Source organism: Lucilia sericata, unplaced genomic scaffold, assembly GCF_015586225.1.
Source record: "Lucilia sericata isolate MDLA Ls3-8-SP2 unplaced genomic scaffold, ASM1558622v1 Contig001688F_arrow, whole genome shotgun sequence".
NCBI lineage: Eukaryota > Metazoa > Arthropoda > Insecta > Diptera > Calliphoridae > Lucilia > Lucilia sericata.
The window spans coordinates 69797-87747 of record NW_023995598.1 but is presented as its reverse complement, the minus strand read 5'-3'; positions in this window follow the sequence as shown (position 1 = coordinate 87747).

Genomic DNA, 17951 nt, shown 5'->3' with positions numbered 1-17951 from the left:
AGCATCAAGAATTGTGTCAGAAGACAAGCTAAGGAAAATTCATAACTGCGATGTTGTCTTAATGTGTAAGTGGGGATGTGACGGTTTATCAGCACTTTCAGAATACAAACAAGCTTGTGGAAGTCGGACATTAGCAGACTACAAAAGTGTATTTATGTCATCATTAGTGCCATTACGAATTCGTTCATATTCCCTTAATCCATCATCGTCAAGCATCGGAAATTCATTTGAAGATATATGGATCAATACAACTCCGGGTTCAAAAATTTTTTGTAGATTTGACTATATAAAGGAGTCAAAGAAAACAACAAAAGATTTAGTGGAATATTTAAAAGATGAAATAAATGCACTGGAGCCCATTTGCATAAAAATAAAGGAATTCTCTATTAACGTATCATATCAGATAAGCTTAACAATGATTGATGGAAAGGTCAGCAATGCCATAACAGAAACTTCTTCCTTCTGGAGATGCTCAATATGTAATGAGAAAAAGTCGCAATTCTCAAATATAAACAAAAGCAGAAGTATTAATGAAGAAGTCCTGTCTTTCGGAATTTCACCACTTCATGCCAGAATACGATTTTTGGATTACTTTTTACACATAGCATACGACCTCAAATATAGAAGTGTGCCAGAGAATCTTACTAAATCAACAAAAAATAATGAAGAATTGAAAGAACTGAGAGCTGCGGAAAAAAGCAGAATCCAAGAAGAATTTAAAGTTCAGATGGGATTAAACATCGACAAACCACTTCCAAGTTGCGGTAGTACAAATGACGGTAATACGGCGAGAAGGTTTTTTCGTGATTTTGAAATTACTTCAAAAATAACTGGAATCGACAAGGAGTTGCTTCGAAGAGTTAACACTATTTTAATCATAGTGTTATATAGTCAAATCAAAAATTTTTTGTAGATTTGACTATATAAAGGAGTCAAAGAAAACAACAAAAGATTTAGTGGAATATTTAAAAGATGAAATAAATGCACTGGAGCCCATTTGCATAAAAATAAAGGAATTCTCTATTAACGTATCATATCAGATAAGCTTAACAATGATTGATGGAAAGGTCAGCAATGCCATAACAGAAACTTCTTCCTTCTGGAGATGCTCAATATGTAATGAGAAAAAGTCGCAATTCTCAAATATAAACAAAAGCAGAAGTATTAATGAATGAAGGTGCACTGTATTCCACATTTTGTGATTTTTTGCATTTATTTCAATTACTCATGCTAGAAAACCTTTTGGTGTTCTTGAATCTGAATTTCTTATTTGAAACGAAACAATTCAGAAAATACAACATATTTAAAAAGATATAAGTGTGCCAGATAGATTAATCTTATTTATACAATAATAAAAAACAACAAAAAATAATATTTATTTACACTTAAAAAAATTAATTCCTTTCGACTAGATTTTGTACTCGTTTTTAAACGAGAAATTATGAGAACCGGAAAAAAAGAAGCATCGGATTCGAGAAGACATTTAATATGTATCCTTATGGATTTTTAAACATCAGACAGAAAGCATATCCATGGTTGAAGTGGTTTTTTTAGAAAATTGAAAAAAATATTTCATAGGTACATTTTACATTGGGGTGAGCAGGTAGTCGGAATCGTTTTCGGATATTTTTTGAAAAAAATTAATTTGAATAACAAGAACCAAAACCATGGAATCGGAAGCACAGAAAGTGTGGCCGTTCATTGGATATGTTGAAGTTTTTCTTTTCAGTTTTTTATATTTGACATAATAAGGAAGTAACGGTTGATCATGAGGGATTGAAACTATTGTAGAGCATGTTTGTAGCTCTCAGTTCAAAAAAAAATGTTGAGTATGCAGTTGTGTAAATGACATAGATTGCATGTTATTAAATTTATTTATTTCTAAAAAAACGTTGTGTTTTTTTACTTTTATTTTTCGCGCCGTTTGCTCCAATGTGGCAAGGGAACTAACACCAACAGTACACAAAGTATTGTGTCATGGTCAAATAATAATTGAATCGAATATTCTTCCACTTGGAGAGTTAACAGAAGAAGCCCAGGAAGCGAGGAATCGAGATTTTAAGCATGTTCAACTATTCAGCTCAAGAAAATGCTCCAGGCAATCACAAAATGAAGATATTTTTAATAGTTTACTTTTATCTTCTGATCCTGTTCTTTCAACTATGCGAAAAAGATGGATTTGTTATGAAACTCCATCATCTCAAAACAAGGAAGATTTAAAGGACTTATATTACCTTCTGGATATGTATACCGATATGACAGATTATTTTATAGAAAATAAGTAGTGTTAGGAATTAACTATATAAGTAGGTTGTAAGAATTAATTGTATTATGTTTAAGAAAAACAGTTCAAATAAAAATAGCTATTATACTAACTGATGATATTGTATTAAATTGTGTTTTATGTTTCGGTGGGCGGGAAAGGTGGTTTGTGTGGGGTGATTTAGGTGTTGTTGTGCGTGGCTCATAATAAAATTATAATTTTTTACTGTATATACAATGTTATAGTCTTTAATAAAATAATTAACTAAATAATTTTTAAAAATTGTCCAAATATTTTATTTAACACCAAATGTATGTTCTGTCATACTTAATACTAAAATATGAAAAAGATGAAATTAAAGGACACAGGTTTAAATGAACATATTTTTGAATGTATTTGAGATATTGGCTTGAAATTTTTTGTAAAGGGTCGAGAATTTCCATATTTAACTAAAAAATGATATTAAGGGATAAATATGGACTAAATTGTTGTAGCTATCTGCGACCCTATTAAAATTTTGATATAAATCATAGTTTTAGAAATTAAACAAATATGTAATATATTACAAAATCTTTATTTATGAACAAAACTCAATGAAATTTTCAACGCTTGTTAACTTTGTCATTTCAAATAAGAAAATGCAAAAAAAAAAAAAATTGAAAAGGTCAAAGGGCATCCCGCAATTCCCAAAAATAGGAATGAAAATCCCAAATATGGGATTTTTTACTTTTTTGCCCATAGGGTCCACATTTCTTTCAGGGCTGGGAAAATACTTTTGGAGTAAATAGAAAACATATTGAGGTTTCCAAAACTGCTTTCAGTTTTATGATCCCTGCTTTGGGATTTTAGAACATGTCGCCCAAAGTTGAAGTTTTGATAAAAAATAGGTCATATTCGGAAGGACGCAGTGGCAACATTTTCAAAAAATAGGATGCCACAGCGTTCTGCGTAAAGATACCTTTTAGAAAACTATAAAATTGTTATATGTTCTTAAAGAAAATTTTATTTTATTAATAAAAGAGTTAAGACACATTTTTGGCAAAAAAAACGGCAAAAATCTAAAATTTTTTGAATTTTTAAATTAACAAACGTATATTTTTGGATCTGTAAATGATATTGATCTGAAATTTTTTGTATATTATTGGAAATTTTGTTGTCTAACTAACAAGAAAAAATTGAGTCCATTTGGTCCAAAATTACGACCGGTATTCAAAAAAAAGGCGGACCAAGTTTTGGTAAATTTTGTATCACAAAATTTTTAAATGCCTATAACTCGGATATTATAAGAGATAAGTAGTATGTCCAAGCATGTTTTTTCATGATGAAAAACAAAAAAATGGCACGAGTTTAAAAATTTTACATGTCGTAGGTACCCTACTTTGAGCCGCCACAGCGCCGTCCCTGGGGCATCTGCAGGGTTCATCTTCAAAACTTAAACTCGAATACTCCTTGGCTACGCTCACGCCAAATTTTATCCCGATCGGATCAGCCGTTTAGAAATGCCAGATTTATTTCCAAAAAATTTCCATTCTGCCCCACTGTGCGAACTAATAAAAATATTATTATTTAAATGAAGATAAAATGACATTTATCGAAAATAACAAATAACCTAAGTTGTAGCAAAAAACTATACCGTTGTTTTAAGCGGTGCTTTTATACCCAAAACTGTAACACATTCTGGGTTCTTATTAAATTTTAGTTTTAGGGACGGACATAGCTACTATGTCCGTCCGTCCTTCAGATAATGACTTTAACGCTCATTACTCGCTTAACAATACCAGTACGCCGATGAAATTCGATACAAACATGTTCTATACTAACCGAAATCTCTAACAAATTTTATGGGAATCGGTCCATAATTGACCTTACCCTCCATATCAGGCCCCCTTAAGAAAATTACTTCAACGTTCATTACTCTCTTAAAAATACGAGTATAGCGATCAGTGTCGCCAGATGTGGGGATTTGTCCCCAAATTGGGGATTTCAAGTTTTATTTGGGGACAGATTTTCGTGGGGAGGGATTTGGGGATTTTCGTAAAATTTGGGGATTTTTTTGTAATTTTTCCGCTATTTTTGGGGTTTTTATTTTTTCTTAAAAATATTAACATTATTATTATTTCTAGTCTAGTTTTTATGGGTTTTCTAGGTTTAAACAATTTTAAAAGTAGCTTGGCAATTATATCACAAAAAAATTAGAATGGGTTCATGAAGAGATCGCAAGAAAATTGAATTTTATTAAATTAATTCACATTATTTATTTTTTGTTTGAATTATTTTTTTCATCAATGAACAAAAGTATAAATTTTTAAATTTGTATAGAAATGAAAGTTAACTTTCTAGAGATCCCCTCATGGTCCCATTCTGTTGTTTGTATATGTTGTATATTTTAGTGTAGTAAAAATGGAAGATACAACAATTATAAAATCGGAAAAGTAGTTTAGAAAATATACGATACTAAATTTTATGCCTTTGAGAAAAAATGTGGATTTTCAACCTCTAAACCGTAACGAATTTGAAAATTTTGGAAAACTTTTAATTTTGTATTGATACAAAAAATGTGTATACCAAATTTCATCGAAATCAGAGAATCATGTTCGAAAATTTTTAAAATTACACATATCGAGACACTACATTTAAAAAGTGCTAATTCAAAAATGTCTAGTTTTCAGGAGAGGAAAAAAACTGTTTAATTTGTATAATGTTGAACAAATTAATAACATTCTTTCCATAATATGTTTATAATAATCTTACCAATTTATAATTATATACAAATTAATACATTTTGTGTTTTTCAAGGATTTATCTTTGGTTAGCACATTTTGTTCAAAGGAAAATTTTAAAATTGAAACATTTATTGGTAAAATAAAAATTACTATATTTCCGAAACTAAATATTGAATTCCAATTTATTAAACAGATTCCTGTTCAGTATGTCATATTTTATAATAGCGGAGATAAATATTTAATAAAATTAATTTTTCAAAAAATGTTGTAAAATTACTATGGGAGATAGCACTTATTTTCTTAAAAAATATTCTACTTTGTGTAGTAGACAAAACAGATACAAAAAGCACAAAAGTTAATATTTTGATCCCAAATTTATACCAGCACTTTTTGAATATAGGGTGTCGATATATTGATATTAATATGAACATCAGGGAGATTTTCGGAATAAGTCCATTAATTATGTACCGAGGTTTACAGAATTTGAAAGAGTTATTAGTTTCATATCATTTTTGTTAAATCTTATAGTACATTAATTTTTGAACGATTCACTACAGTAAACCGATTTGTTGTAAGAGAGGTAATATGGGGTGTTCGGTCAATTATGGACTGACCCACATGAAATTTGGTAGAGAGATTTTGATTCATATAACAATTGTTTGTGTAGAATTTCGTTCTTATACAGGCTTTTTGAAGCCAATCATGAACTTAAGCCTTTATAGCGTGTAACATTTCTGTAACAAACCCAAAAATTGACTCTAAAATAGGTCCTAGGCACTTATTTTCGAATCAAATTAGTGAAGCACATTCATGAGATTCCACTTAACTGTTTTGTATGTATGTATTTTAACATGATATGTGGCAAAACTATTCACTTATGCTAAATTGAATTTTCAGTTTTGATAAAAAGTTAAATTTTGTGTTCAAGCTAAATTGGTAAGATAATTTCGATTTTTAAAAATTTTATAAAAGGGGAAAAAAAGTTTCGTTGTTTTTATAAGATTTTGTAGACAATTTTGTGTAAATTTATTATTAATTAAAAAAAATAAACAATTTAAAATTTCTTGTATCATAAAAATCGATTTTAAAATCAATCAAAAAATCATTAATAAAACGCTAATAACAAAAAATTTTAAATTTCTGAGTAAAATGTATTTTATTATTTACCGAATTCTATCATGTCCCAAAAAATCAAAAAGATTTCAGCTCTTGGACTATAAAGGGTTAAAGTTATTTTCTGAAGGGATTTATATGGGGGCCAGGGATAGCAAATTACATTTTAAAATTTTACAAAATTGCGTGAAAAATAGTACATTATTGCTTCTAATTGTACCAAATCATAATTATTTTACTAAATTAATATTAAAGTGGGAGTGTCCTTAATCGAAACAAAAACATTTCAAGCTATACATAGGTTAGGTTGAGAGGAGGATGTATAATACATCAAATCCTAAGAAATACTCTTAGGTCACTATAGTACCTGTTGAGCTCTCCTTATCCGAAGTACAGAAACTCTGTTTCTAGATGGAGTTCTTTAAAATGTTCCAATCAGTGTGCGTGAGGGATGTTATATCTGCTCCCAAGATATTCAGCATAAAATTTTCCATAGAAAATTAGTCTGATCTGTGTAAAGCTATTTTACATGTATTTGGTCTAAAATGCAATAAAAATTTTTATATTGCATAAAACTTTAATAGATATTGCGGAAATACTAGATTTTTTCACATTTGAATGGACTCATACTACTTTCAAAAACAATAATTTTATAATTTTGCTAATTTATTATTTTTTTCATACAAAAAGGAACTCATATCAATTAGCAAAAATTAAAATATATAGTTTTATTGTATTAGAAGAGTCTGCTAAATTTTTCGAAAATTTCAACTTTTAGCAGAGATGCTGACAAAATCTCAGATGAGTGATTGGTGTACTACCATTGTACTTTTAAGCATCGAATTGTACCAAAAAGTACAATTGTGCCAACTTTGCCAACCCTGATGGGGGCTAACTGTGGCCCAATGATACCATTCTTACAGCATAATTTCTTGGTACACAGAAAAAAGTTTCAGCATAAATATTATGAACTGCTTTCATTGACAAAAGTTAATAATATTTAAGAATAAGTTCCTAAATGGTATGAATTTTTTCATTTTTATTTTTTCAAACATAATCTAGAAGCCTTGACTTAAAATATTTCAAATTTAATTTTTATTTTTCTATTTGTTAAAAAATGTCTGAAATTTTCTTTGGAAAATTTTTTATTTCTTTATGATTTTTAGATTGAAATCGATGGGATGCGCACGTAATTTGCGGGATTTGATGAAGAATGGATGTTTAACTATGTTTGCTGATGTTTTCTTATTTCAGATTTTGTTTTTCAACATTTATATTTAATTATCATACAAAATTTGCTAATATAGGATCACTATTTACAAGATATGGAAACAGATTTGTAGATAATGGACTTTTTTTGCAATTTTTTAAGAATATCATAGAAAATAAGTAAAATCAAAAAAAATTCTGTCATGTTGAAATTCATACATTTTATGAACTTTTAATATTCTGAATGAAAATGGTTTGGGAAAAAAGTCATGTTCGATTCATACTATTTATTACAAAATTCATTCCAGCTATGTATTATTTTTTTCTGTGTACATAAACCTTACTTGTGTAAAATTTTACCACGATTGCTTCATAATTAATTTATGTGTGAGGGCTATGTAAAAATCGAAGTCCGATACTGCCCATTTTTAATTGGGGTCTCCTTTAAGTAAACTTGGCCAAAAGTCAATATTTAAAAATTATTTTTTTGCAAAAAATATAGCGTATCTTAAAAGCCAAGACTTTGTTCTATATAACGCTATAATTAGTTTTTCGATTTTCCTTTTGTAGGCCTTTAGGTTGTGCATCAAAGTTTAGGTTTTTTATATATAATTTTTCATATTGTTTTTTTTTTTTAATTAATACCTTTACCTTTTTTATATAAAAAACTACCATTCCATAAATTTTCTTAAAATTTTAATTTTCAGTCCAAATATAATGTTGTTTTGTATGAAAAATTATATTTTAAATAACCATTACACAATAGGATTCAATTATTCATTACTTATTAAAATGCCACTTTTCATATATATATTTATGTTTTTTTGCCATTTTTAAAGGAGAAAAAGTACTATTTGGCCGCTGATGGCCCCTCGGCAACCATATACATATGTAAGATACTATAATGTGTTCTTAATATCACCACATCTATATTTTTTGCCTCTATGGCATTTTTTATTTATTTTTCTAACACTCCATAAAACAAAAATATTAAAACATTTGTATTTTATTTTAAAAAATCGAATTATTAAACACCAAATTAATTGATTTAAATAATTCTCCAATAGTTAACGAGTAACTAAAATTGATTTCACTCAACATTTCAAAGACTTTTTCATACGTTTTTACCATATATATAGCTTTTTTGAAAGAAAAATTAAATAAAAATTCACAGAGATTTTGTACTTGACTAAATGGTGTTATTAGTGCAAGTACTTACCACAATCGCTTACAAGTAATTAGAAAAATAAGTCAATTTAAATTGTATGAACAAATTTATACAGCTCCTATAGATGACAAATGAATTAAAAAGTAGTTATATATCACATTATTAATAAGACGTTATTAGACTACTTCTATGTAAACAGGACTATATATAGTAGTCATTGAAAACTATGTTAATAGGTAAGTGGTTACAACTGAAAGTCATTACCAAGTATTTGCTGGGATTATTAGTAATTTTTAGCGCTAATGATCCAAAAAATATGAAAATACATAGTGTATTTTTTGCGAAAATTTGCACTAAGTTCAAAGTTCTTTTTTAATATTTCAAATCTAGAAGCTCTCCCCTTTCTAACGCTACCAATCACTTGTATCAAAACTTTGTAGTTTAGTTAATGCCAAGATTTGTTCGGGGAGACCCCACTGTGCAGTGCCTATCAATGGAGAATACTTGTGACGAACATGTCAGTTTTTCATGAAAGAAATTGGGGAAAACTATGGGGATTTCAATTTAAAAATGGGGATTATTTGGGGACTTCAAGCTTAAGATTGGGGACATAAGTCAAAATTTTTCTGGCAACACTGATAGCGATGAACTTCGAGAAATAACTTTAACGCTCATGACTGAATTAAAAATACAGCGATGAAATTCGACACAAATATGGTTTGAAGGTGGGTATATAAGATTCAGAATTTTGTGTTTTGTGCTATTTTTATAGAAAAAGAATTCATTTTTATAAAATACATTTAAAAAATATTTATGTACCTATTTTTAATTATTTTCCTACCAAAAACCCACGTTTTAGTTAGTACTGCATATAACGAACTTTCCAATTTTACAAACAGGCCTGACAACATATGAGTTCGTTAAATCGGAAAACTACTGTACATACATATATACATACATACATACATACATACATACATACATACATACATACATACATACATACATACATACATACATACATACATACATACATACATACATACATACATACATACATACATACATACATACATACATACATACATACATACATACATACATACATACATACATACATACATACATACATACATACATACATACATACATACATACATACATACATACATACATACATACATACATACATACATACATACATACAAACACACTTTCATTATACCCTCCACCACCATCAGTGGTGATAGAGGGTATATATAAGTTTGTCATTCCGTGTGTAACACCAAAAAATATTCATCTTAGACCCAACAAAGTATATATATTCTAGATCCTTATGAAATTCTGAGTCGATTTAGCTATGTCCGTCTGTCCGTCTGTCTGTCTGTCTGTCTGTCTGGTTAAAACACGCTCACGCAAAAACTAAGCAAATAAAATCAACCAAATTCACTGAGAGTATTCATTGTTTTCCTAAGCAGTTTGGTATTGAAAATCAGCAAAAGCGGTTCACAACGTAAAAAGTTATGAGTAAAAATTTCAGACTACCTCAAAAAAATTAAGTTTTTTTCCCCAATTCTTGAGTAGTTTTCTCAGAAACTACCAAAGATAATTCGACAAATTTTGTCACAGATTATTTTGTTCATCTATAGATTAATTATGTTTAAAATTGTAACAATCGATCCCAAATTTCCCATAGCCCCCATACAAAGGTACATATTCCCGGAAATTAATTTATCGTTAATAACTTCCTCAAATATATCGGTATCAACACAAAATTTTGTACATATTGACTTTATATGAACAGGAATTAAAACTACCGACTTAGATCTGTATCGGTCCACAATTGGTCATAGCTCCCATATAAGGTCCACTTTCGAAAATCACTTAAATGAACATATTTTATTGAAAAATAAAGCTATCGGGATAAAATTCGACATGAATATGTTTTGTATATACATAAATCATTCTACGGAAGTTTTTTCCGGATCGGTCCATAATTGGTCATAGCTCCCATATAAGGTTCACATCCGAAAATCACTTAAACGAGCATAATTCATAGATAAATAAAGCTATCTGGATAAAATTCGACATGAATGTGTTTTGTGTGTATATGAATTACTCTACGAAATTTGTTCCGGATCGGTCCATAATCGGTCATAGCTCCCATATAAGGTCCACATCCGAAAATCACTCAAATGCGCATAATTCATTGATTAATAAAGCTATCAGGGTAGAACCCGAGGTGAATATGTTCTGTATATAGATATAAATCATTCAGTGAAATTTTTTCCGGATCAGTTCACAATTGGTACTAGCTCCCATATAAGGTCCACATCCTAAAATCGCTTAAACAAGCTTAATTCATTGATAAATAAAGCTATCGGGATAAAATTCGATATGAATATGTTTTGTGTGTAAATATTAATTATTTTACGAATTTTTTTTTCGGATCGGTCCATAATTGGTCATAGCTCACATATAAGGTCCACATCCGAAAATCACTTAAATGCGCATAATTCATTGATAAATGAAGCTATCAGGGTAAAACTCGACGTGAATTTGTTTTGTATATGTAAATCATTCGTGAAAAATTTCCACATCGGTCCATAATTGGTTACATTCCATATAAGGAATTTTTTCAGCGTCGGTATATAACTAGCTCCCATATAAGGTTCACTTCTGAAAACCACATAATACCACATAATTTATTATTAAACTCGACATGAGTATGTTCTGTGTATAGATAAATCATTTTGAATTTTTTTTCGAATTGGTACATTATTGGTCATAGTTCCCATATAAGTTATTGGCAGGATCGGAACATAATAGGTCGAAGAATAATCGGTCGATATCTGAAAATCACTTAATACAAATGTTTCTTGTCCTAATCAAAATTAGTTACATACATACATGCATAAATAAGTTACAAAATGATAAATAGTATCTTAATTACGGAAACAAAACATGTGCCGGGTTTTACAATTCTCCATAAGGAAAATAAAGTACTTAAGTACTTAGTATGTACTTTAATACTTAAGTAAAATTTATTTCTTTAGTATAAACTATAAATTCGGCCCTATAACATATTTATTTTGGGTTTTAATAAAAAGTAGTTTGCAGGTGGAGGGTATTTAAGATTCGGCAGTGCCGAATATAGCAATCTAACTTGTTTTTATATATATAGATCGTCACATAAAACGCAAGAATCCCTATTTAACATTTTTTAAGTTCTACAGGAGAAGCAAAAAACTATTTAAAATGGAAAGTTTAGTTTCAATCAGCGCGATTTGTTTTTCTTCAAAAGACATTTTTTAACGGTAAATTTCACAGTTGTTTTGACAATTTACAATTTGTATTTACAAATGATTAGTTACGTCTTTTAGCCTTTATATAAAACTGCTTTTGAAGATAGGGCCCTTTGTTTTTCGTCAATAAAATCGCTAATTTTGACCAGCTGAGTCTAATTTTTTTTGAACATTTGGCTTGATGTAATACATCAGAAAATTAAAATGTCGATTTTGAATTTTTTTATACCCTACACCACTTTAGTGGGGAGGGTATATTGGGTTTTTGCTGATGTTTGAAACGCACAATAATATCGGTCCTATACCCACCTTAAAGTATACCAATCGGCTTCGAATCAATTTCTGAGTCGATTTAGCTATGCAATCAAACTACAGGTCGCAACTTTGAAAATAATCCAATGAAATTTGGTACATTATCTTCTATTGTCCCAGGGACGAAGCCTATTGAAAGATCGGTCCATTATTTCACCTAGCCCCCATACAACTGAACCCCCGAATATGGCTTGTAAACCTTGTAATCAAACTACAGGTCGCAATTTCGAAGATAATTCAATGAAATTTGGTACATTATCTTCTATTGTACCAGAGACTAAGCTTATTGAAAATGGTCAACAATAAGAAAATGGTCAACAATAAGTTCATAATTATGTTTAATATACTCGTATCTCGACAAAAAGCTGCAAAACCAAGTTCTATACTAGCCTTGATGATCCTGATGAATTTTATAATTATAGGGCCTCATTTGACCCTAGCCCCTATACAAAGGCCCCTTCAAAATATGACTTAACAATAAATGGCTTAAGTATATCTGAGGCCAGGTACCATTCAACTTAAATGCATTATTATGAAAACTAAATCACATTTTTTTTATAACAGGTGTAGGGTATTATATGGTCGGCCTCGCCCGGCTATAATTTCTTACTTGTTTTTAGTTAGGGCCGTTTTAGTTTTAGGTGTGTATTTTTTTTGTACGGAGGCAAAGCCACAAAGTTGCACGTAGCTCTGTCCTGTTAATCCAAAATCTCGGATGTTGATGAAAATGAATTTATTTAAATTATAGTAAAAAGGTGATATGAAGTGATAAAAATAAGTTTAATAAATTGTATGATATTTTGAGAATACAAAACTTCAGCAATTACATATGTGAAAATTATTTTCATATGTATATTCCATATTAATTAAAAAATCGTTTAATGTGTTGTTTTCAAAATTTAATTGATGCCAAAAATTTATCGCTAACGAAGTAGCGGGCAGCAAGCCAATTTTAGACAACGTTTTCATCCCTTCATTACCCGAATTTCTAAAAAGTACCGAAAGGATTTCTAATAGACTTTAATTAAAATAGGATAAATTTAAAGTTTTATTTGTAAGGTCATTTGTTTCGAACATAAATAGGCTAAGAGAAGGTTCTATGGGGACAGTTTTTACCCTTTTAGCTCTATAAAGTCTAGATTTTTAAAAAAAGTACCAGACATCTATCAATTATTTTTTTGTATAATAGAGGATACATTTGGAATTTTATTTATATCTTTGCTTCTTTAGGAGATATAAAGGATACTAATTTCACCCTGTTTTACCCATTTCTTGCCTTAACCGTTCGAGTTTCCAAAAATCCCTTCTTAGTGGATCTATACAATGCCAAAGGAACCTATAACCAAAATTTCATGATTCTAGCTTTAACGGTTTGGGCTGGGCGATGATGAATCAGTCAGTCAATCAGTCACGCAAGCCTTTTATATATATATAGATTGAGAGAAGGAGAATAGTGCTGTAATATTCTACTACTTTTGATTACTCAATACTACTCAATACTTTTCGTTTGGGTACTCAATACTACTCGATACTTTTAACGGTTTTATTTTAAATTAAAAACGAGGAATTTTTCCTTTTTTTAAGTAAAGTTAGACCAGACATCACACCTCTTTTGAGACATTTTATTTTTTTAGATAGCGTCGATAAATATTTGTAACTTTTTAACTATTATTGCAGTGTTTAAATTATTTTTACATTGATTTGATATTGCTAAGAGTTGCATTTCTAATAATGATATGGTCTATATTAGATTTTAGAGCTGTATTTTTTCACATCATAGCCGTTAAATTTAAATAAGTTAAATCCATATACAAGTCTGAAAGTATTGAGTAACTACTTTTTAGTATTGAGTACCCAAAAAATAGGGCAAATACTCGATACTCGATACCCACTACTCAATACTTTAACAGCACTAAAGGAGAATATATAGTTAGCAGCTAGTTTCATACCTACATCCTGTACAAAAATATTTTAACAGATTAAAGGTGAGTCAGAATAATTATGAATTTTACGTACTAATTGTGGAACTAATTAAAATTTTCCTCGGATATTATTATTAGTCTACTAAACTCACCTGCAAACAAATCAACTGTAGTAATGGGCGTCACAATTGTATTACATTCGACACCATTACAACTGGAACCATTTTTTCTTTTCCGTACACTATCCACGGTGAACCAGAATTCAACGAACACATAAGTCCAATGTCGCAAAACAGAATTTGGATGTAAAACCATTTCTCTTCTGCAGGGCGATTTAATACGAATAACCTTAGAATCCAATACGCATATATTAGGATACATCTCACCAACAAGGCTTTAATGACAGAACAATTCGATTTGAGATTTATATAATGCATACTAAGATCAACTTTACTATATATTAATTGTGATGATCTTAAGGATCCAACCAATTGAGTGCGGATATTGCAGTCCTGTTCCACCAGGCCATTCAAAATGAAATTATATTAAAATCAAAAACCAATTCCTCATTTCTAAAGTTATTTTTCTTGATACAGACGCAAGAATATCAAGTGATCGGAAGGAATACCTTCAAATAAACGTTGTTTTTCTTCTTTATATTATGACGCAATAAATCTTTGAAGGGTTCATTTAAATCAGACGTCGGCGCTAGTATTGTTCTGACAACGAAGATTCGGCAAATTATATGTACACAACACGATCGCAGACGAACTTCTAAACAAGAGCATTAAAAATACAAATATTTTATTTTGTTGCTTGACAGCATTCAACAAAGTAGGCTGATGTCGCTTTGTTAAAGAAATTGCAAACACAACATGAAACAAGTTAGAGTGCTAAATTCGGCTGAGCCGAATCTTAAATACCCTCCACCAACTACTTTTATATTAATACTTTTCTAATTGATGAAATATTTGTAGAAATAAGTTTTCTCATGTCTTAAATAGAAAAATCCCAAGATTTAAACACCTTAAATCTATTACAATTCCATGATTTATTGAACATTACAAACGCAATTTTCTTTATATTTTTATAGCGCTTAGCGATATTTAGTAATTTGCATGTATGCATGTGTGTGAAAATTAAAGGATTTTCAAAATACATATATATAAACTACACAAATTGATAATGCAACTAGTTAAATACGGTTAAAGTGCTTTCAGGGGCAGGACCTAGATATCACCAATTACAGTCCGATCGTAAAAAATTCTTTAAGCTAAATTTCTGTACATAAAAGCTATATTTCAGTAAAATTTTATATCTATATCGTAATTTAGTAATAAGTAATGTGTGTTTAAGTGATTTTCGGAAGGGAACCTTGTATGGGACCAACCGCACCCATGTTATGAGCCGATCGTGAGAAATCTTGAAATAGAATTTTTGTATACAAAACTAATATTAGTGGCAAATTTGGTATCAATAGCTTTATTTGGTAATGAGTAATGTGCGTTTAAGAGATTTTCGTAAAAGGACCTTGTATGAGAGCTATGACGAATTATATATAAAACAAAATTTCAAAATTCTGTATCTATATCATTATTTGGTAATGAATATTGTGCATTTAAGTGATTTTCTGGAGTGGACCTAGTATGAGAGCTATGACCAAATATGGACCGATCGTAAAACAATTTTATAGTGGAATTTATGTATATAAGAGCAATAATTTTGCTAAATGTATGATATCAATATTTGGTAATGAATTATGTGCGTTTAAGTGATTTTCGGGAGGAAACCTTGTATGGGAGCTATGACCAAGGTTTTTAAATAAACTTTTTTGTGTACAAAAATAGTATCAATGCCAAATATTTTATGGGTATCACTATTTCCTAATGAGTTATGTGCCTTTAAGTGTTTTCTGAAAGGCACCTTGTATAGCAGCTATGATCAATTATGGACCGATAGGAAAACAATTTCACAGTAATATTTCTCTGTATATGAGCAATACTTCTGCCAAACTTTATAGTTAGTAATGAGTTATGAGCGTTTAAGTGATTTTCGGGAGGGGACCTTGTATGGGAGCTATGACCAATTATGGACCGATCGGAAAAAAATTTCACAGTAATATTTCCGCGCATATGTGCAATACTTGTACCAAATTTTATATGGATATCTTAATTAAGTAATGATTTATGCGCGTTTAAGTGATTTTCGGGAGGGGACCTTGTATGGGAGCTATGACCAATTATGGACCGATTGGAAAAAACTCTCACAGTAATATTTCTATGCATATGGGCAATACTTATACCAAATTTTGTATGGATATCTTAATTTAGTAATGAGTTATGCGCGTTTAAGTGATTTTCGGGAGGGGACCTTGTATGGGAGCTATGACCAATTTTGAACCGATCCAAAAAAATTTTCACAGTAATATTTCTATGCATGTGGGCAATTCTTATACCAAATTTTATATGGATATCTCAATTAAGTAATGATTTATGCGCGTTTAAGTAATTTTCGGGATGGGACCTTGTATGGGAGCTATGACCAATTATGGACCGATCGGAAAAAACTTTCACAGTAATATTTCTATGCATATGGGCAATACTTATACCAAATTTTATATGGATATCTTAATTTAGTAATGAGTTATCACTATTTCCTAATGAGTTATGTGCCTTTAAGTGTTTTCTGAAAGGCACCTTGTATAGCAGCTATGATCAATTATGGACCGATAGGAAAACAATTTCACAGTAATATTTCTCTGTATATGAGCAATACTTCTGCCAAACTTTATAGTTAGTAATGAGTTATGAGCGTTTAAGTGATTTTCGGGAGGGGATCTTGTATGGGAGCTATGACCAATTATGGACCGATCGGAAAAAAATTTCACAGTAATATTTCTGTGCATATGGGCAATACTTATACCAAATTTTATATGGATATCTTAATTTAGTAATGAGTTATGCGCGTTTATGTGATTTTCGGGAGGGGACCTTGTATGGGAGCTATGACCAATTATGGACCGATCCAGAAAATTTTCACAGCAATATTTCTATGCATATGGGCAATACTTGTACCAAATTTTATATGGATATCTTAATTTAGTAATGAGTTATGCGCGTTTAAGTCATTTCGGAAGGGAATTCTTTCTCTGAAAGAATTCTATTGACATAAGATTTTAATTTGTAAAATTTTGTGAAGATATCGACATTGTGATGGAAGTTATTAACAAAAAACCCATTTTCCGGGAATATGTACTTTTGTATGGGAGGTATATGAAATTGTGGACCGATTCTGGCAATTTTCTGCACGGATCAAGATCTTGTGTAGAAACGAATGTATGGTGATTTTCATGGAATTATCTTGCATAGTTTTGGAGAAAATTACATTAGAATGTGTAAAAAATGCTTATTTTTTTCGAGGTTGTTTTAAATTTTGATTCATAACTTTTCCCGATGTGAATCGATTTTGCTCATTTTCAATACCAAACTGTACCGGATAAAAGTGAATATTTTGGGTGAATTTGGTTAAATTATATTGCTTCGTTTTAACGTGAGCGTGTTTTACACAGACAGACAGACAGACGGACGGACGGACGGACAGACGGACATAGCTAAATCGACTCAGAATTTCATAAGGACCCAGAATATATATACTTTGTTGGGTGTCAGATGAATATTTCTTGGTGTTACACACGGAATGACAAAGTTATATATACCCTCTATCACCACTGATGGTGGTGGAGGGTATAAAAACAATAACAACTTGCAAAAACAAGAACATAATTTACAACAAGTAAGAGTGTTATATTCGGCTGTGCCGAATCTCATATACCCACCATCAAACCGTATGCCGTAAAAGGAATGCTCCCATATAAACATCAGGGTGTTGTTTGGAATATAGCTTAAGACAATTATGGACCGAGCTCTTTTGAACTAA